At 42.8% G+C, this 21,039-nt stretch overlaps 1 pseudogene; it reads right to left on the bottom strand.

The window, feature by feature from the left end:
- The window catches only part of LOC120836259, a 181,663-nt pseudogene extending 161,190 nt beyond the window's left edge, over window positions 1–20,473 (bottom strand).
- Between the last annotated feature and the right edge of the window lie 566 nt (window positions 20,474–21,039).

Below are 21,039 nucleotides of genomic sequence, written 5' to 3'. Positions count from 1 at the left end.
CGCCGTTCTTCACTAGCCTGTCGAGCTCGTCAGAAACCTTGTCCCTCATAGCATACGAAAGAGGTCTAGCCCTGAAGAACTTTGGGACCGACCCCTCCTTGACATACAGGCGGGCGGGTGGAATCTCGAACAGTCCTAGCGTTGGCTAAAATACCTCTTCGTACTCGGTCAAGATTTTATCCAGATCCTCCCCTTTACATTGGCTTTTCGCGTTTGACACACTGAGAACAGGAGTCCCCAAGTTGTTTAGTGCTTGGATCAGGTCTCGGCCACACAAACATGGTCCTGGCCGGCGAAGTACAGTCATCGACGCTGTGACAGTCTTGTCGGCATACGAAACAGGAAGCGTGAGCTTACCGGCAATCGGCAGTGGCCCCAAGTAGCAAGACAACTTCAGGGTTGACTTCTCCAGTCTTGGCCAACTCTCCCTGTGCTGGTTGTAAACGTCCCAGGATATCACGCACACAGGTGATCCCGTGTCGATCTCCATGATAATGTCGACTCCGCCCCAACAGAACTTGCGCCGAACTGGACCGACGATCTTGTTCTCCTCGATCGGATTTTGTTTCAGGGACAGCAGGTGCGAGGAGAATGCTGTGTCGTCGTCCTCAGCGGAGTTTTCGGTTAGTGCGAACGTCCTCTGTTGTCGCTTGCCCTTAAAGCGACACATTATTGCAATGTGTCCCTTCTTTCCACACTGGAAACACTTCGCATACTTGAACGTGCAGGCCATCTCGGAGTGTTCCTTGCTGCCGCACCGTTCGCACGCTAGCGATGGTCCACGTTCTTCCTTCCTGTACTGGCGTGACGGTCCCGGTCGTTGCTTACCCGCCAGTTTGTGCAGTTCCGGCTCTGACTTCACGTCTGAAGGTTTCATGAGTTTGACACCTTGTCTCGCCGCCTCCGCCGCCAGCACGATGTTCTCAGTTTCCTGCAATGTCAACTTGGGCCTGGAAAGTAGTGCCTTCTGAACGTCGATATTTCGAATTCCGCACACTATCTTGTCTTGTAGCATGCGGTCTAACATGTCGCTGAAGTTGCATTTATCGGCCAGCTGCCGCAGTTCCACGATGAATTGCTGAGCCGACTCTTCCTCTTTCTGAACCCTCGTGAAAAATTTGAAGCTTTCAGCTATCTCGTTCGGTCTCGGTGCGTAAAATTCCTCGAGAATTTCAATCGCTTGAGAGTAGGTTAGTTCTTTAACCTTCCTTGGCGCGCAACGCCCACTCAAGATGTCGATTGCTCTTGAGCCCAGTGCCGAAACGAGAAGCGCTCTCTTCTTTACATCGTCCATGATGCCGTTTCCCTCGAAGTAGGACTCAATGCGGATAATATACGAAGTCCACTTATCTTTCGTCTCGTCGAACTGTGGTACTTGGTACGTCATCACCGCAGACTCGGAGTTGCGTCCGTTGACTTCACAGGGTGGTTCGGTACTCGTCGCCATTGCTAGACATTATTAGAGACGTTACTAGTGCTCTTTAATCTATGTACAAGTATTTACAGGAGATGTGCTCTTGCAACAGACCGGGCATCGGCAGCTAGTTGGGCTAGGCCATCAGTTCCATTGCAGTGATTTGCTCGCGCGTTGTTCTCGAGACTGTCTGTTGGTTGTCGTCGTCGTTAGTCCGACACCAGACGCACACGCGCGAACAAGATGATGTCTGAGATGCAGCACTCACCATCACTATGTAGCACGAAATGGAAACGGCGTAAAAAACACATTAGACTCTTGAGTCGCCATACAAAATAAAGGGCTAAACGATATCGGAAAAAGTAAGAATGCGGTCTATTTTCATCAGATGTGTATAGCCACCTCTTAGACTTTCCGGAGTATATTTAAAAGACAAAAATGTTTGATGATTTTCGGTGTGTATTATTTCCAGCTATGTATGTATATTTACAAAATCTTCCCAAACGACAAAAAAGCGGTGATTCTCGGTGAAGAACTAATCAAATACCAAGAGTTATTTCTTGATGGGAAGTTTTTTGACAAAAACAGTCTTAGCTAATACAAAAGATGTCTAGAAATTGATGCTTCCTAGTTTCTATAGCTTTTCTGTTTTCGACAAAAACGGTTGTTGAGAGGTGCTTTCGGTTTTTACGGGGAATGTAGTCTTGACACTAACTGATATTATTTGGTGGTTTTTATAACAAAACTGGAAAGTCTATGGCCTATTTATAGTTGGGCATCCCTGTTAAGAGGTTTATCTTTCTTCAAATTGGGGGGGGGTCATCTTAGTTTACCTCCCCACCGATTTGGCGTCGTTTATTGACAGTTTCTGGTGCAGTACCAAACAAAAATGCGGTTGATTGAGGCTAACGTTGAAAATTTCAGGCATTGGTTTGGATTACCAACGTCCAGGGAGCAGGTAAACCATTCTCTCAAAAGCGCACGCGTGTGCACCCCGCAGGCGCTTTGGATCTTTCCATTGATCTTGCCACTTTGGCGCCAATGAGGACTCGGCATCGAACAAAAAGGGAACGCGATACTCTGGCTCCGCCACACAGTTATGTTACCTTGAACAAGAAACTTACGTACTCTCACAAAGGCAGACTCTGTAGGCCAGAATAGCCTTATTAGTAGCATTCTGCGGTCCTTCTTCCTCAAGTGTAGCGTTCAATAAAATATCTGGATATAAGAAAAATATTCAAGCTTAGTTCAATGTCAACTCTATGTTGTAAAAAAGAATGTAACTTCATTCAAAATATGCTATAAGCACACTGAAATATTTAGTAGTCTTATCACGTTTTCAAAGTTTTTTCCGGGCTACAAATCACGATTGATGGCATATATTTGCCAACAGGCTCACCAGATGGCGTAGCAAGGATATCGAAAGACGCACCGATAAGTATTTTTTTTTTACATATGGCTTTTATGTGTGTATGCCCTCAATGTAAATACACATTTTCTCGATCTTGTTCTGCAGTTAACAGCCATTAGAATTTAATTATTAGGGTGTTATATCAAGGGATAACGGTAACCGGTGCTTGTAAAATAATCTGAAAAAGGATCCTCCTCGGAACCAGCAACTGGCAGCGCTAACCGCCTATGGTCGTTGACCGCTTAAGAAAAACAAAGCGCGGCTTTTGCTGTTCACGCTTCCTGTATTGGGATTATTTCTCAGTTACAATTGAAAACGAGCGTGTTGGTTAATACATACAAAACTTGAAAGTATAAAACAGAGAGGACGAGGACGGGAACAGGACATCTTTCATTTAGCAACAACATAGAATGGCACAACGATGAAACCGCCCCCCAAGGGTCTCAACGTTCTCCTTGGAACGTTGAGACCCTTGGGGGGCGGTTTTGTCGCTGTGCCATTCTATGTTGTTGCTAAATGAAAGATGTCTTGTCGCCGCCCTCGTCCTCTCTGTTTTATACTTTCAAGTTTTGTATTATTTCTCAGCGTTTTTATCGGGTGATGCCACACACTCATTGGCTGTTGAGTCCTGACCAATAACGAGAGTTCTGAGGAAGTTAGGCGGAAAGCAAATCGTCTGCTTTTTGCGCAGCGTTACGGTGACGTCAGAACGACGCCGAGAACCGATTGGCTTTGATTGGATTCAAAGGATATAGTGGGTAGACCTGAATGCTAGATGCTTTGAGGTCTACCCACTATTTGTTTTCAATCAGCCAATAAAAGCTCGGCGTCCTCACATCATCGTATCCCTGTGCAAGAAGCCGACAAACTTTCACTCCGCATTGATTTATCATTAAGATCAAAAATGGATGAAAACAAAAACAAGGCGAGAGATGACACAGAGAAGCGCTTGTCTCTCATGTCATTTCTGGTCAAGGTTGGTATGATGATTTTTAGATTACAAAACGCAGATCCAGAGTTCTTATTCCAATGCCTGTTGCCTCGTTATTTGTTATTCGGTTTTCTGAGTGGTTACTGCCTCAACCTCATGGGTTCTGGAGCGTTAATAAATTTCGATAGACATTCCATGACTGTAGAAGACTGATATTCTGGGAAAATATAAAAAGCAGAAAACAAAACTAAATTGAACGACATACTTGTTCTAAACAAGGGATTATGACGATCGACTTTATGGTTGCACTTTTATTTTCATAGTACAAGATGAAACCTCTTCCCCTTCCCCGAACAGGGGGATAAAGGAATAAAGATAGGTGTCGTTTGCGGATCGACACCCTCAGGGCAATATTTTCGTGTGTTTTTTTTTCAGTTTTAATTGAACTATTTGTAGAAAGTCATTACTTCGCGGTGTATTTTTGTCGTATTTTGCGCGCTTTTTCTAAAAATATTTGAGAGTCTGCGATTTTCATGTTGCAAATTTTTGTATTCCCTGTCGACCCTTTAACATAAAATATATTGGTTCGATCTAGATTTATTTGCTGAATTAAATACTCTCTAATAAAATTCAGTACGAAACACTAAAACTGGCTTTCGCGCTGCGGAATTCTCATTTTTTTTCATTTCATTTCATTTATTTAGATACCTTCATAACACTATAATGTGACGGGTCGGTCGAAGCCAGTAGAGGCTTGAAGGACAGAACCCAGCAAATGGAATGTCACAGATAGCACAGAAGAAGTCCGTAGAGCACACATTTAAAACATGTATCGGACTATGTGAGAAACAGAAAATAATCACTCACAATATCCCAGCAAACATATTAGATACAACATATAACACAACAATACATTTTCGCGTACGTACAACAATACATTTGCGCGTACGTTCGATGTACGTAGTCACATTTTCACGCACGGTTAAGACAGATTTATGTGCAACATATTTTTTTTCGCTGTTCGAGGTCATGCAACTACACAAACAGGTTATGTTAATAAAAGAGAGATATGCAGTGCAGAGTAAATTTGAGGCACAATATAATACTTCTATTTGAAGGCACTGTGGTAGATATTAAAAACTTGATTGTTTTCGACAAGGAGAGTCGTTGGAGTTTTAAAAGCGTATTGTTGTCGCCTACTGAAATATTTCACGAGCTTCTCGCTTAGATCCTTATTAGCGCATTAGACATGCCGAGGTGTTTGGTCGCGTTATGAGGAAAAGGAAACGACAACTCATGATTACAACTCTGGGTTTCCTAGGATTCTTAAAGCGTGTGGAATGAGCTTGCGCCATGAAACACAATTTCGAAATTCTCTGTGCCCTCCTAGATGCGTTGTCTAGTATTCTTTAGAGACACGAGATATAAAACAAGCATAATATGAAGGGCTTAGCGCCCGTAAAATTGACACCGGCCGCAGCAAAGTTTTTGCAGAATATTTCGCTTTTTCTATGCCGCTAATCAAGCGGTCAAGTCATTTTTTAAGACGAGATAAATGTTTTCAGTTGACAGCCTTAATGAAAACATACTTTTTAGGTCCATCTGAAGTTTATTATGAAGAATATGCCGATATCCGAATTTGTTCCAGTGGTCAGGTATTTAGTGCGTTTTTTTCCAGTTTCCACAGGCGTATTCATAGAAGTCAGTACAAGGATCCACGGTCTGGTTCATGCTGTGCAACATTATTTTAGCTGCAAAAAAATCAACAATAGGATTGTACCAACTATATAAACTGCGGTGGTAAAAGGAACACAAAACTCCTTTATGAGGTGCACTTGGTATGCACCCTGATCTGTAACAGAACAACAAGTATTATGCTACATAATTACTTCACTAACGAGAGAAACACAGCTCGAGGTAATCAATTAAGATAACCTAAAGGTAACAAACAGAAGAGAATATACTTTTTACGTATTCAATTCTTAACGTTTCCTTGCAAACTGTGAGTGACTTCGGAGGGCGGGGAGAGGGGGGAGCAAACAAATCACTTCATTTGAGAAAGAAAATGTAAACAATATAGAGGGGTAAGAGAAAAATATCCCTCGCCTTTCCACACCGCCACCGTCACCACCCTTCCATTTCACCTTCTCCCGAACCCAACGCCTCTGATTTGCACTAATTCCAACCCCATGTGCGATCCTGACATAACCCACAAATTCCTTGAGCTCAACAACCACTTTTTATGATGAAAATATGAGTTTACAAAGCGAAATTAACAGTAAACAAGGCAGTAGTAACGCCAGTAGTGTAATATGCCAACTCAGAAAAGAAACAAACAGAATAAATTATATAAAACTATTGTTTTAAAAGAAGGCAGAATGAACTGTACTCAATAGGTACGGCAGGTGGGGTTTCACCTTTCACTTGTGTAAACATTCAAACATTACAATCTTAATTTCTTTATTTAGTCAGGGGCAATGTTCAACCGACAGACAGGCGGGCAGCAAGCATGATAAAGGCCTAATTATGTGACAGAGCAAAACATCATTTTGTTACTTCCTCATATATATAAAATAAAATATTATTATACGATACGATAATAAGATATAAGATATCGTCTAATAAGTTATATATATATATATATATATATATATATAAAACTGAGAAGAAAAAAAACCCTTAGTGAAAACAGCAACAACGGACGATTTAATCTTCGACGTTTCGGCCGGAGTCCGGCCTTCGTCAGGAAGACTTTTTTTTTTCTTCTCAGTTTTATACCCACGCCTTCGGCCTCCCGCCACCAATATATATATATATATATATATATATATATATATATATATATATATATATATAAACTCAGGCCAAATCGCTCCTGCGAAAACTACTCACGGCAACGAAAAAAGGCTTCTGTCGTTTTGGTCCTGGGCCAGGGGCTCATTTGGGAAAATTATTAAAGTCCGACATGATTAAGTTATTAATTATTTTTGCGTAATTCACTTTTTTAATATTGTGTTTCAGGGCATGGTTTCACTTAGAAAATGGCTCAGCATCGTCGAAAAACACCAAATCAACAAATTGCAGAACGTTAGAAGGCACGCGAAGCATTTTACGGCTTTCTGAAAAACCGCACAAATTTGTGTGGTTTTTCGCCCAGGCGGTACCGCGCCCCATGGAGAGATAGTGCAACCAACCTCTGCTGCGCTGTCATCGCGCGACGCAGCAGAGGCTGGTTGCACTATCATTCCACGGGGCGCGGTGCCGCCGGTTCCCAGATGCGCTCCGATAGCAAACCGAAACTTAAAAACCCGTCAAATTTGTATATATTTACATATACAAAGTATATATTATATAAATATATAATATATTTACATATACAAACATAAATATTGTGTATATATACATATATACATATATACTAACAAACATATCAGATGAATGAACCGTACTTAATCCAATGATTCAAAGAAATAAAGTTTTCAGGAACCCCTAAATGCCAAAGTAACGGCGGAGCCAGGATTTGAACTCTGGGCCTCCCAATGTCCGGTCGGGTGTGCTAACCTCTGCACCACTCCACCTTGACTTTCTCTCGTTTCCTATCTGTCTTATTAATGCAGAAGAAACGAAATGTATCCAATCGAAGGTGTTCTGGAAACACACGCCGCCGCGTGGAACGCGGTAGCAAGCTTGGTGTCACGTGGTACGTGCTCGTTTCTGCTCCAGGAATCCTCCTAGTGTTCTGTCTCGTCCCGTGTACATGTAGTATTTTTTGTTTATGAGCTTTTAGAGACACGGTATCATCATAATCAGCGAGAATCAAGGGCCACGTTATTGAAATACAACACGAACACTTCACACCATCGTACGTCGTCTCCGAGGAGGATGTAAGCGAACATATGCAGATGAATGAACCGCCCGTTGTTGCTGTTTTCACCAAGGGTTTTTCTTTTCTCATATATATATGTCATATATATGTGTCACATATATATGTCACCATATATATATATATATATATATAACTATTTCTATAACTATATATATATATAGTTATAGAAATAACTATAGAAACAATATAAACAATAGAAATATATATATATATATATATTGTAGCAGAAGTCGGATTCAGTGATGGGGGTTTATTATTTACACGGGTATTGGAGATAGAAATCAAGATAACCTTCCGGTATATATTGCCGCTCGTTCCGTCTGTCCTTCCTCTTCCTCTTCTCCCAGGGTGGCGCGTCCCCGAAGACTCGTGCCGCTTCTCTTCGTCACAATATATCCCCTTCGCAGAGGTAGCCATCCTGGCGAGGGTGATGTTAGGGCTGGGAGATTGGCGGGCTGTAGGCTTTAAGGCGGTTCACATGAGCTATTTCACGACCACGTCGGCGGCGATCAGTAGGTGGCGAAAGGGGCTCGATTTCATAGTTGACTTCTGAAGTCTGGCGAAGCACACGGTAGGGGCCGTGGTAGTTTAAAAGCAATTTCTCACAGAGACCGGGATGGCGTTGCGGTGTCCACAACAGGACAAGATCATCCGGTTTGAATGAAAGAGGGTTGGACGCGGCATCGTGGCGGCGTTTTTGTTGTCCTTGAAGGTCGGCAGTGCGTGTCCCTGCTATCTGAGGGCATTGCTCAGCATGTTCTCGGATTTCGGTGAGTGGTGTGCATTCAGACTCCTCCGGCGAATAGGGCAACAGGCTGTCGAGCATTGAAAAGACCTCCCTCCCATAAAGAAGAAAAAAAGGGAAAAATTGTGTAGTGTTTTGAACGGCGGTATTATAAGCAAAGGTTATGAATGGAAGAACCTTGTCCCAATTTCGGTGATCAGGGGAAATATACATGGTAAGCATATCAGCGAGTGTTCGGTTGAAACGTTCAGTCATGCCGTTGGTCTGCGGATGATGTGGTCACGTTGTTCAATGAATAACGCTGCAAGCTCGTAAAACCTCTTCCACAATTTTTCAAAGGAACACAGTTCTGCGGTCGCTAAGGAGCTCTTTCGGAGCTCCATGACGGAGAACAATCTGGTTTAAGAAAAAATTGGCGACATTTTCTGCTGTCACCGAAGGTAAAGCAGCGGTTTCGACATAACGGGTGAGGTGATCAATGGCGACGATGGTCCATCGGTTTCCAGAGGAGGAATTCGGAAGGGGACCAAAAAGATCTAACCCGAAGCGCTGGAATGGTCGTTCTGGGCACGGTACGGGCTGGAGCAGACCTTGAGATGAATGGGAAGGCGACTTGCGACGTTGGCATTCGGGACATGATCTTACAAACTTTTGAACGCTGCCATAAAGCCCTGGCCGGTAGTACCGCAGACGAGCCCGAGTGTAGATCTTGAGAAGTCTTCCATGAGCACATGTTGGATTGCTGTGAAGATGTTCTAAAACCTCACGTCGTAAGTGTCGAGGGATAACGAGAAGCCAATGGAGACCTTCAGGTGAATAGTTGCGCCGGTAAAGGAGCCCATTCCGAATGCGGAAATGTTGGGACTGCCTTCGTAGTGATCGGTTTTGGGACGAGTCAGGGTCTCTCACAACTGCCAGAACTTTCGATAGCCACGGATCTCTTGCTTGTTCGAGTTGCATGTCGACAATATTTAGTGCCGACAAGGTGAGAGGGTCTTCGTCGGTGTCAAATGGATCGGGTGCGTCAGAGCGCAGGAGACATCTCGAGAGGCCGTCGGCGTCGCCATGTTTGCGGCCAGATTTATACAGAACCGCGAAGTCGTATACTTGTAGGCGCAGCATCCATCGACCAAGGCGTCCAGTGAGATCTTTTAAAGACGATAGCCAGCAAAGGGCATGATGATCGGTCACAACATTGAAACGTCGACCATAAAGGTATGGGCGAAACTTCGTGACTGCCCACACGACTGCCAAGCATTTTTTTTTGGTTCCGGTGTAATTTTTTTCGAGTTTTGAGAGAGCCCTACTAGCATAGGCGACAACGTAGTTATCAAAACCTGCTTTTGTCTGAGCGAGAACTGCTCCGACTCCAAAGCCGCTGGCATCAGTTCAGAGTTCTGTTGGAGCAGTGGGGTCCAAGTGTCGGAGTATTGGGGCGGATGTTAGAATTTCCTTGAGCTGATTGAAGGCAGCTTCACACTCAGATGTCCAAGAAGGCAGGTGGGACGATTTCTTCAAAAGGTCATGCAGGGGTGCTGCTATGGATGCGAAGCCACGCACAAAGCGTCGAAAATAGGAGCAGAGTCCAAGAAAGCTTCGCAGTTCTTTCTCCGTGGTTGGCTTTGGAATGTTGGAAACGGCCTGAAATTTCTCAGGATCCGGCTGAATGCCATCTTTGGACACGAGGTGACCCAGAACTTTTATTTGCCTCGCCGCAAATCGACACTTCTTGACATTTAGCTGGAGGCCGGCTTGGCTGAGACAGGACAATACGGTTGTTAATCGATGGAGGTGCTCCTCAAATGTTTTCAAAAATATAACTACGTCATCTAAATAACACAGACATATTTTCCATTTCAGGCCTCGCAACACGGCATCCATCATACGTTCAAACGTCGCGGGTGCGTTGCAGAGGCCGAAAGGCATGACGTTGAACTCGTACAGTCCTTCCGATGTAATGAAGGCTGTTTTGTCTCAGTCGTAGGAGGCCATGGGGATTTGCCAGTAGCCTGAACGGAGGTCTAGAGGAGAAAAATACTCGGCTCCCTGCAAGCTGTCAAGGGCATCATCGAATCTGGGAATTGGATATACGTCTTTGCGCGTGATCTTGTTCAGCCGCCGGTAGTCAACGCAAAACCTTATAGTACCATCTTTCTTCTTGACGAGGACCACTGGGGAAGCCCACGGACTCGTAGATGGCGTGATTACACCTTTGTCTAGCATGTTGTTCACTTCGTCATCTATTATTCTTCGTTCAGACGCTGAGACACGGTATGGACGTTGACGTAAGGGTTTCTCGTTGCCTGTATCAATGTGGTGGACTACAGATGTGGAACGGCCCAAAGTAGACTGTGGGCGATCAAATATGGTGTTAAATCTATGCAGAACAGACAGAATTGAGTCTTTTTGAGACGAATCGAGGTGGCCATCTACAGTGGATAACAAGAACTCGTCTTCGTCATGTCGCTGCTGAACTAATGTACACCAATATGCAGGAGAGGGAGTATCGAATGCCAAAACCTCGATGGCTTGAGATGGTTCGGCGTAGGCTACAACTTCACCGGCAGGGAGCATTATTGGGAGAGAAGACATATTGAGAGCCATAATAAATCGGTGGCCGTTGTCAAGGTTGAGCAAGGAAAAAGGAACAAGGATACCTGTCTTGCGAAAAAAAACTGCAGATGGAGATGCCATTAGGACTAGCACTTCGAGTTTAGATGACCGAATCGGGACAAACATAGAAGCAAACGCAGGAATTCTTGTGTCATCAGTTAGAAATAATTTGATCGTGTCGACAGCGCCATTTTCTTCGGGAAGCCGAATTTCAGCAAAGTTCATTTCTGCACGTTCACAGTCAATAAGGGCATTCGTTGCTTCCAAAAAGTCCCAGCCAAGAATCACGTCATGAGAGCAGGAAGAAAGCACCACAAATTCGACGCAGTAACATATATCTTGAATCACAATGCGTGCTGTGCAGACCCCGGTAGGGACAATGTTTTGCTCACCAACAGCTCTAAATGGACGTCCAACAAAAGGGGTCGTGACTTTCCTCAATCGATTACAAAGGTCAGCCCGAATGACTGATACTGCAGCGCCGGTGTCAGCTAATGCTTGAACATGCAAACCGTTAATTACGATATCAATCATATTTCGTGCAATCGGGCGAGGACTTAAGGATGTAGAAGGATTCGCAGTTCTCGCCTCTGGAACTGCTCCTAGCAGTTTCCCTCTGGAGCGGGAGATGTCGTACGTGGGCGGAGAGGAGACAGCGAGCGTCGTCTGGGAGACGGAGATCTGCTTGGTCGTTGCTGCCGTTGGTAGTCAGAGTAATCTTGGAAAGCATCACTTCGACGACTACCAGCGAAGCCTGGTCGATAGTGAGCTTGTGGTGGGGGACCATAACTTCCAGGGTACCGACGTCGACAAAATCGAGCGACATGTCCAACCAGAAGACATGAAAAGCAAATTGGTCGATTCTCCAGGGTCCTCCATATGTCGGCTCTACGTCCTTGCCAACGAGGGGGAGGAAATGGTTGCTGGGGTTGGACGAGAGGCATGGGGGGCGGACGCGCTACTATTTCGGCGTACGTAGGCGCGAGCGGCATTGGCATGGTGGGCGGTATCACAGGGTTAGGGATAGCGGATGTGACTTGCTCTTGAATAAGCGCTCTGATGGAATGTGAGACGTAGGGCTCTGGGGAAGTGGCAGGCTTTCCTAGTTGGCGAGCCACCTCGTGGCGGACGATTTCCTGAATGAGATATCGAAGGTCACCCCATTTATCGGGAGGACAGTCCGCAGTGTTATTCAAGCTAGCTAGCTCCATGGGAGGCTGCGGCTTGCGGCTGAGTGGCAAACGCTGGGTGCGCAGCTCAGAAACGTTTTGGCAAATATCGATGGCTTCAGTGACGGTCGCGGGGGCTCTGACGACGAGAATTTGAAATGCGTCTTCAGCAATTCCCTTCATGATGTTTTTCAGTTTTTCGTCTTCCGGCATCTGTGTGTCAATGCGCTTGCACAATTTTAGCACATCTTCAATGTAGCTGACGAAGCTTTCATCATTTTGTTGAACCCGTGATGCCAGGGTTCTTTTTGCTATCAGCTTTCGCTGGGCTGGCTTCCCAAATACTTCCTGAATTTTCGATTTGAACAGAGTCCAGGTCGCCAGCTCTGACTCGTGATTGGTGTACCATAATTTAGCGACATTAGTCAAATAAAAAATAACGTTATTGAGTTTCAGCACATCATCCCATTTGTTATGAAGGCTTACTCTTTCCACGGACTCCAACCAGACATCAATGTCATCGTCGCCGATCCCGCTGAAGAGCTTCGGGTCACGTTGGTGAAGTGCTCCGGCACACAGAATAGTCGTGAGTCCTTGGTTGGAGGTAGCCGATCTTGAAGCATCTGAGGTTCCTTCGCCTGGCATTGCTGATGGTAGCCGCCGATTGCGAAGTTCCAGGGTTGGGAATTATACTTGCGAGTGAGGTCCGAGTTGGGGAAGTTCGCACCTCTACCAATTGTAGCAGAAGTCGGATTCAGTGATGGGGGTTTATTATTTACACGGGTATTGGAGATAGAAATCAAGATGACCTTCCGGTATATATTGCCGCTCGTTCCCTCTGTCCTTCCTCTTCCTCTTCTCCCAGGATGGCGCGTCCCCGATGACTCGTGCCGCTTCTCTTCGTCACAATATATATATATATATATATATACATGACCACTATATATATATAAATATATAGTGGTCATGGTGGCATAGGAGCCAAGAGGCCGAAGGCGTATATATAACGAAGTGAAAAACTCACGGTGAGATGGTGAGAGACAAAAAACAGCGGAAGTTTAATCGACACTTTCGCCGTGAGACTTCCGCTGTTTGTTGTCTCTCACCGTGAGTTTTTCACTTCGCTATATATATATATATATATATATATATATTAAATGGAATAGTTCGGCAGTTAAACGTAATCTGCAAGTTTTCATTCACGAACCATTTTGTGCAGTATATTGACTTTTGCTTTTGTCTTTTACGTCCCATTTTAGTACTGTGAACAGTATCGTGTTCAATATTTAACATATTATTTTACACCTTCCTTTCAACGGTACTTTATAAAGCGCGAAACGCACGCAGTCTTCCCCTGGATGCGATATAGCAGGCCGACCACATTGTAAATAAATAAATATAAAAGATCCCACTAGATCAGAAAATTATTTCGCTTCCCTCATTGGCGACCTCTTATTGTATAGAGAAAGACCAAAGCCCCCGGATTAGAATAATAAAAATGTTTATTGTGCACTCAATCCCCAAACATTAATCTTCGTCAGCAATGGTTAGGAAGTTGAATTCTCTAACTTCCGAACTTATACATGCCCATGGGAGTAGCCCTTTAGCTTCATTTTGCAACGACGAACAAGCGCTACCGTTCTGAATTCTCATGTTATGTAAGAAAATATAAGCGAAAACTACGTAATTTGTGGAAAATTATGCGTTGTTTTTTTAGAATAAATTTACCCAACGCCATTGTGTTGGTACAGCCCTTGAGTTGCTCCTCTTTTTTGTGGTTTGGCAATGACATATTCACGTTGTGGTGGACTTTCGCCGGGAGTCTTGTCTTCTTTTCTAAGCAGTCATTCGATGCTTATATTTGGTGCCTAACTTCTTGCCATCCGTTTTTCACAATCATTATAGTTAATCTATACCAATATTTCACGTATATTGAGCCACGGTGCTACTATCTACAACAACCGGAGCGTTAGCATGAGGCGAACGTTGAGATACTCTCTGATCTTAAAGGGGTTATCCGGCGATTTTTTTTAATTACCCCAACTAGCTATAATGTCGCAATCACCTGCCTTCGGTATCGCGAAATTCAGAATAGTTATTGCGAAATCAGCCAGTGAAAATGATGTGAAAACTAACAATCAAATATACACGTGCTTTTCAAAGTCGTGACGTCAGGGGAAGGCAGGCTTGCAGGTCGAGAGGGCAGCGTAAATATGGACTATGCCGAGCATTCGCTTCCTGCTGTGGCGCGGGTGCTGAATCGAGCTTCCAAAGCATTCATTTGACACCATGAAACAGCCTGTAGTCAGCTGGAAAAAAAGTCTACAGTCCAAAGACTGAATTTCTGCCCTCCACCTACGTCACTTTTTTCTTGCTTCCAGTAGAGATTTTCACTTTAAAAAACACGGTCAGGGCCGAAATTGTGATATCAATAACTTCGCGAAAAAACGTTTTTAGCCCAATATTCGGGTTACTATTTTATCGAAGTTTGCTGATATGTTTAGGAAAACTTAAGGCAGATCTAGGGCTACGAAGAAAATGCATAAGTACCCCATTAGCAGAGGCACCAAAGTTAAAGTGTAGGCTTCTTATGATAGCGCGGTCTCCTCAGGGGTGCTTTCTCATTATTTCTAACATAAAGAGCAAGGGACCATGCAATTCTGATTTTATTGATTACCTAAATAAAATTTAGAAGGCATCAGCAAACAGCGTAAGGAATACCTAAATGACTCCCGAAATGTGTGGTATATCTAATCTATACAAGGAACGCGTTTTTTTTTTGTTAGTAATTAATTATTAAAAAAGTCGTATTGTAATTAAACTCTTTAAATTAAAATATTATTAACGTAAGGCAATATTTTTATTCAAAGCTTACACTTGTATGTGTCAGACAACATTACTATTTTATGATATTAACATATTTATTGACTTATGTATAAAAGAAAGAAAAAAGTGCTCAATTACACGTTTCAAGTTATTCAAGTAACTAAAGTAGGGTATAAAAGAGAATCACCTAGGTGCAATGGTTGATTAGAAATTTATTTATACCCGGCGACAGCGAAGTTAATTAAGTAAATACATTAAAATAAAAAAAACGCTTATCCACATGTCTTCTTTCCTCGTAAACGAGTTTTAGTCGAGTTTTCTGTGGGTAATCAGAATCAAATCTTCGAGACGCCAGCAGCAAAAAAGGAGTCTCATACAAAACACACGAATGCAGCTTATACTGGTTAGAGACCGCGTGTGCCTCCCCCTTTTTCTGCGTCTTTTTTTACTTTTAAACAAGAGTAACATCCTGAGCACTGCGTCAGCGGATGGTAGCTCCCGGCACCAGGTTGTCGACTGTCAGTTTTAATTAAAAAAAAAAACTATCATTGAAAGTACATTGCGAGCATCAATCGTACATCCTTAGAGCATTCTTTAAAAAAACATCTGATGCCAAGCTTATAGTGCGCGACATTATCCTACTTAGATGAGGGTGAAGGGGTGGAGTAGTTTTTTAATAGATGATTTCTGGAACTAGTAAAAGAGATGACAGATTTCTAAAATATTTCGAACATTAAATGTGGGAACATTTCTGGCTTGTGTAGTTCGGAAAGGTTAGGTAGGTTCTCATATAATTTAAAGCGTGCAAAGTTACGTCGTTTTATCGTTTATTTAGTTTGATTTAGTAACGATTACTAAAAACATTGGTCTGGTATTCATTTTGGAGAAATGTGTGTATCTAGCCGTCATTTTATATATTGCGAGCCTCTTCTGCCATTGGGCGACACCGAAATTGTTTGTAGTTCGGAGCTTTCTGTTTTTTCGCACCGAAAAAAGAGAATGGGCAGATAATTAAGTCTTGACATCATTTAATAGTTTCTTCATTTGATTGTATCTTTTCCAGAAATGACTCACTTGCATTGCAATTTAAGCGACCACGGTATAACACACTGTTATCTTGCAGGTTGAAAGTAGCAGGCTAAAAGACCATTATAGAAAGCCCCCCCCCCCCCTTCCTTTCCACTCTAGAAGAGCGGATGCTGAAGAGGAGGAAGCCACAAATGATGGGGAGCAGAAAGCATTTCTGGGAGTGGCTTGTCCTGCTATTCTAAACTTGCAACAGGCTATAGAGTACAAATACCTAGTCGGCAAGAGCGAAGCCCTCCAAATTGAACATACGCACTGGAAGCGGGTCTGCGGTAGCCCTATATACAAAAGTCAAGTCAAACAACAAAAAACTTCACTATTTATACCCCTGTTTGCATTTTACTTGAAATTTTAATAAACTATACCCGCCTTACTGTGCTGAAATTATCAATGAATTGTGCACCATGCGTTTTTTTTTTGTTACCATAATCAAAGAATGCATGCATGCCTTTCAAACGGAAAATTTTGTAGCGAAGTAAAAGGTCACAACGAGTACTTAGACCCATTCTTGCTTAACCATCTGCAGCTATGAGTTCTATGTGTTTCCTGCACTGAGACTTAGTTCCAATGTGTAACATATATTTGGATGGCTACCTTAGCTTTTCTAAAATACTTCGAGTTTAACTGAAGTGATTTCAAATATATTCATTTGGATTCAATAGCCCTTATGGGCAAAGTAAAAAAAATACAAGTAAAAAACAACGGAAGTTTGATTTGTGGTTAGCCGGGCTTTGTATCCCAGCCTCAAAGCATATACGCGCTTAAGTAGTTCCAGCTGCTCCAGCTTCTTGTTTCCGCTCGTGCAAATGTAGTCATGACTACTAAATTATTAAAGCGTAAATGAAGGAGAAAATATTGCGTCTACAAAGACGTGATAGTCACGTCGTCGGCACTGCGCTAGCGCCGAACGCTAACCGCGTTTTGCACTTTGCGGGCGCTATTTGAGCGTACGCTATTTTTTGGAAAGCTCGTGTGTACACAAAGAGTAATTACGCTGCACTAAAGACGAATTCGTGATAAGCGAGAAGTTGGCTAAAGCCTAGACGAGCACAGTTAGAAAATAACGGCTCCCAGGACTGCGGTGGTGGCCGCTTTGGTGGTCGTCTTCAACGCGACGTCGGCCTTATCCTCTCGACTCTAATTTTCAATACAGGACGACATTGTACAACTACGGGTGTTGCACGTCATGGACACGACTCGACGGGGGCATGCGGCGAGAGTGCGCTGTGCCATCAGCAAGAAAACACCTAGAATGGGAGTGTTCCATGTACTTCGAAGCCCGGAAACGTGCTCATAAAGAAATACCGCAAGACCAGTGGCCTTCTAGCTACGAGGAATGGATTTTTCCACCGAACGCGATGCCCAGAGTGGTGCACCTCCTGTAGAGACAACTGTACCTCTACATCAAGGTCACCGGAGATCAGGGGGCCCTACTATCACACGTTTAACCTCAGTTGCTGATGCCTTAAAACGTAAAACATTTTTGCGGCATTACTAAACCTTAACACTAAAAAATCAGTGGGGCCTGATATGATTCCAAACATATTTTTGAGAAGGTATGCTGAGTCATGTTCTAACTATTTATTGGTTCTTTTTAACAAATCAATTGAACTAGGGCAAATCCTCGATGACTGGAAAACTGCCAAAATTGTCCCTATTTTCAAAGCAGGTGATATTCGTTCCTTTACTAATTACCGACCTTTGTCTCTACTATGCAGTAGCGTAAAAGTAATTGAGCACGTTTTATACAAGCATATTGTTTCCTTTCTTGAAGAAAATGGTTTTTTTAATGCGGGGCAACATGGTTTTAGACGGGGTCTATCAACGATTACACAACTTGCGCATACGATCCACCACTTTGCAAAAACAATTGATTCAGGCCTTCAGACGGACGTAATTTTTTTAGATTTTGCGAAGGCATTCGACCGAGTATCGCACAAAAAGCTTCTTCTTAAGCTCAGAGCAATACTAAATAACGACCAGATCTTAAGATGGATAGAAGCATACTTAGGCAACAGGAAACAGTTCGTTCAAATACAAGACGCTCGTTCCTCGACAGCAGCAGTTGGATCCGGGGTACCCCAAGGATCCGTACTGGCACCACTGCTTTTCTTATTTTTATTAATGACCTAAAAGTAGACCCCTCTGTTCAAATTCGTTTATTTGCTGACGATTGTATTATTTATAAAGAAGTAAAATGTTCTAACGATCAAAATATTCTAAACAAGAGTCTCGAGATGGTTTCTACATGGTGCGACACCTGGCAAATGTCCCTTAATTGTAAGAAATGTGCTCATATGACAATAACCAGGAAAAAAAATCCACTCCCCTCCAGCTACTGCCTCCAGGGGACCGCGCTCAACACAGTACCCCAATACAAATACCTGGGACTAGTAATAACGTCTGATCTGCGTTGGAATTCACATATTGACTTCATTACTCACAAGGCAATGGGCACATTATGGACTTTAAAACGGCGACTAAAAGACTGTTCCAACAATACAAAACTAATCGCGTATAAGACATTCGTCAGGTATTTGATGGAATACGCTGATGTGGTATAGGATCCTCACACAAAGTCAAATATTAATAACTTGGAAAGAATTCAGAAAAAAGCGCTGCGATTTATTTTTAACACATGCGGTAGAAACACATCAATCTCAGAACTTGATGTCCAGAGCGGTGTCCCTTCTTTACAAAAACGTAGAAAAATTAGCCGACTGAAGTTCATTTTCAACCTATTAAATAACAATTTCAACTTGGGCTACAACAATTACCTTCATTTCAATACTAGTAGGCCAACAAGGAACAAGCACTGCAAATCTTTCACTGAAATAAGGTGTAGAACTGACTGCTTCAAATATTCCTGTTTTCTACGTACGATTCATGAATGGAACCTGCTCCCACAAGAAATCGCCTCCACAGATTGCGTATTGTTGTTCACAGCTAAGTTAAAGGAATCGGATGTTGTTAGATATTACATGCGTATGATTTGGTTTGATTGTCTGTGATTGTGCTTTTCTACTAGTCATGCTTTAGATATTCCTTTTTTTCATAGGTTTGTACTGTGTTTTCATTTTATGTTTGCGTGTGTTCTTGTGACGTGTAGTTGTAAAAGATCCTTTTGTGTAGTCATTCTTTGCATTAAAAGAATCCTATCCAGGGCATCTGTTGGCCCTTTATTCCTCTACGAGTTGTAACGCCACCACACCTATGTATTTTATTTTCAAGTGCATTTTATTGTGTATATCTCCTGCCTTGGCTGCGTATTAGCGGCCGGCAGTATCAATAAATAAAAAAAAAAAAGCATTAACATGACAAAAAACAAACAAAACAAAAAAAACGTTTAGAACAGGACAAAAAACAGGTCATGAACGGTTTGGAAGACCCAGCAAGCTGCGCAACGATCGCTGGCCACTTAGAGCTCTAACGTTTCTCGGTAAACGTAAGGTGTTCGAACGTGCCGGATGTTGGAGAATGTTGCCGAGACAACGCAAGCGGACACGAACTGTCGACCGCCCGCGTCGCATTCTCATACTTTGGTCAGGATAAAAAAAAAAAAAACATTTTTCTCTCAAGTTACATTATTTGGTGTGTGAAATAACATTTGTTACTGTGTCTTAAAGGCGGTGCAAGCACGCGATGTTTTGGGTGCTTTGGTCGCGTCGGGGAAAATATATTCCAAAACTGTCTTGCGTGGTGTGCCTTAACGCAAGCGCTAAATTTAGCGCTAACGTGAGCCTAAACTGCGCGCGTCATTCTAAATAACGCTCAATTAGGACGCATGTTGACATATTACGGACGTCTTATCAATCAGAAAATTGTTCACACACCAACGCCTAGTACTTTTACGATCGCTTCACGTAGGTGACTTCATCACTACTTTGTATAAAGCACCCAACGTGATATGCTACTCCAATAAATTGTCAGTTACGTCGTTGTACTGTTGAAAATTTGGCGAGTCCGTCATGCATTAAGGAACTAGAAAGAGTTCGAAGACGGACGAAGGGCGATAAGTGCCGTGGCACCAAAGCGTTCTCACCTCTTTCTTTGCAGGCTTCGGTTTCACACACTTTTTCGGCGGACGAATCTGGTACAATTTAATGGAATGGAATTATTCATCTTGATATAAGATATGAATGATTTTATTATTAATATTTTTAATTATTTACTTTTAGTCGTAACACGTTTGAGGTTGACAGGCATGAATTAGTCTGCAATATACGATACAAAAGGCTTCAAAGGATAATCTGACTATATTACTCACCCAATACTGATTTTGCAGCGTTCAGCTAACAGCAAAATCAAGTAGAATCCCCAGATTGCCTCCAGCTGCCGAGCATGAGGAAGCATGTACTTCTGCCTCGATGACCAAGGTGTACTCCTTTTCATGCTTTCTGAAGATCACAAAATATGTTTGTTATTCGCATTTGAAAAAGAGCTGTTTTCACAGTGAATATGTTTTTATTTAATTACATTTTGAAAGTCTTGCCATGTAAATAGTGTCCTTATTGTAGTGAATTCTACTTCTTTAGTGTTGTATAACACTTTCTGAACACTGATAAAGCCGTTATACTCCTCATTTCTTGTGGGTGGCACTAAAACACTCGCCAGACACAATATTGAATGTCGATTTTGAGCAAGGTTATTAGTTTAGTTGTGTATCAGCTTGACATGGGGAGCCAAAATTAAAGCACGAGCTTTCCGGATGAGGCTTCATTGCTGATCTTTAGCAGTCTACTTTAGAGCAAAGGTCAAACATGCTCCTTCTTTACTTGAAAGACCTAGAAACAACCTAAAAGTGCAGTGAAGCAATCGACCACAAGTCAAAATCAACGAAACGCTGGCCAATTGCCGATGAATGTGAACATCATAATCGACCGTTTTCGTCTGAATGCAGGTCATTACTTATATACTAGTTTATCCGCGTGAAACCAACAGGATCAGTAATATATTAC

Source organism: Ixodes scapularis, unplaced genomic scaffold, assembly GCF_016920785.2.
Source record: "Ixodes scapularis isolate PalLabHiFi unplaced genomic scaffold, ASM1692078v2 PGA_scaffold1__304_contigs__length_218370807, whole genome shotgun sequence".
NCBI lineage: Eukaryota > Metazoa > Arthropoda > Arachnida > Ixodida > Ixodidae > Ixodes > Ixodes scapularis.
This window is presented reverse-complemented; position numbering and strand designations above follow the sequence as displayed.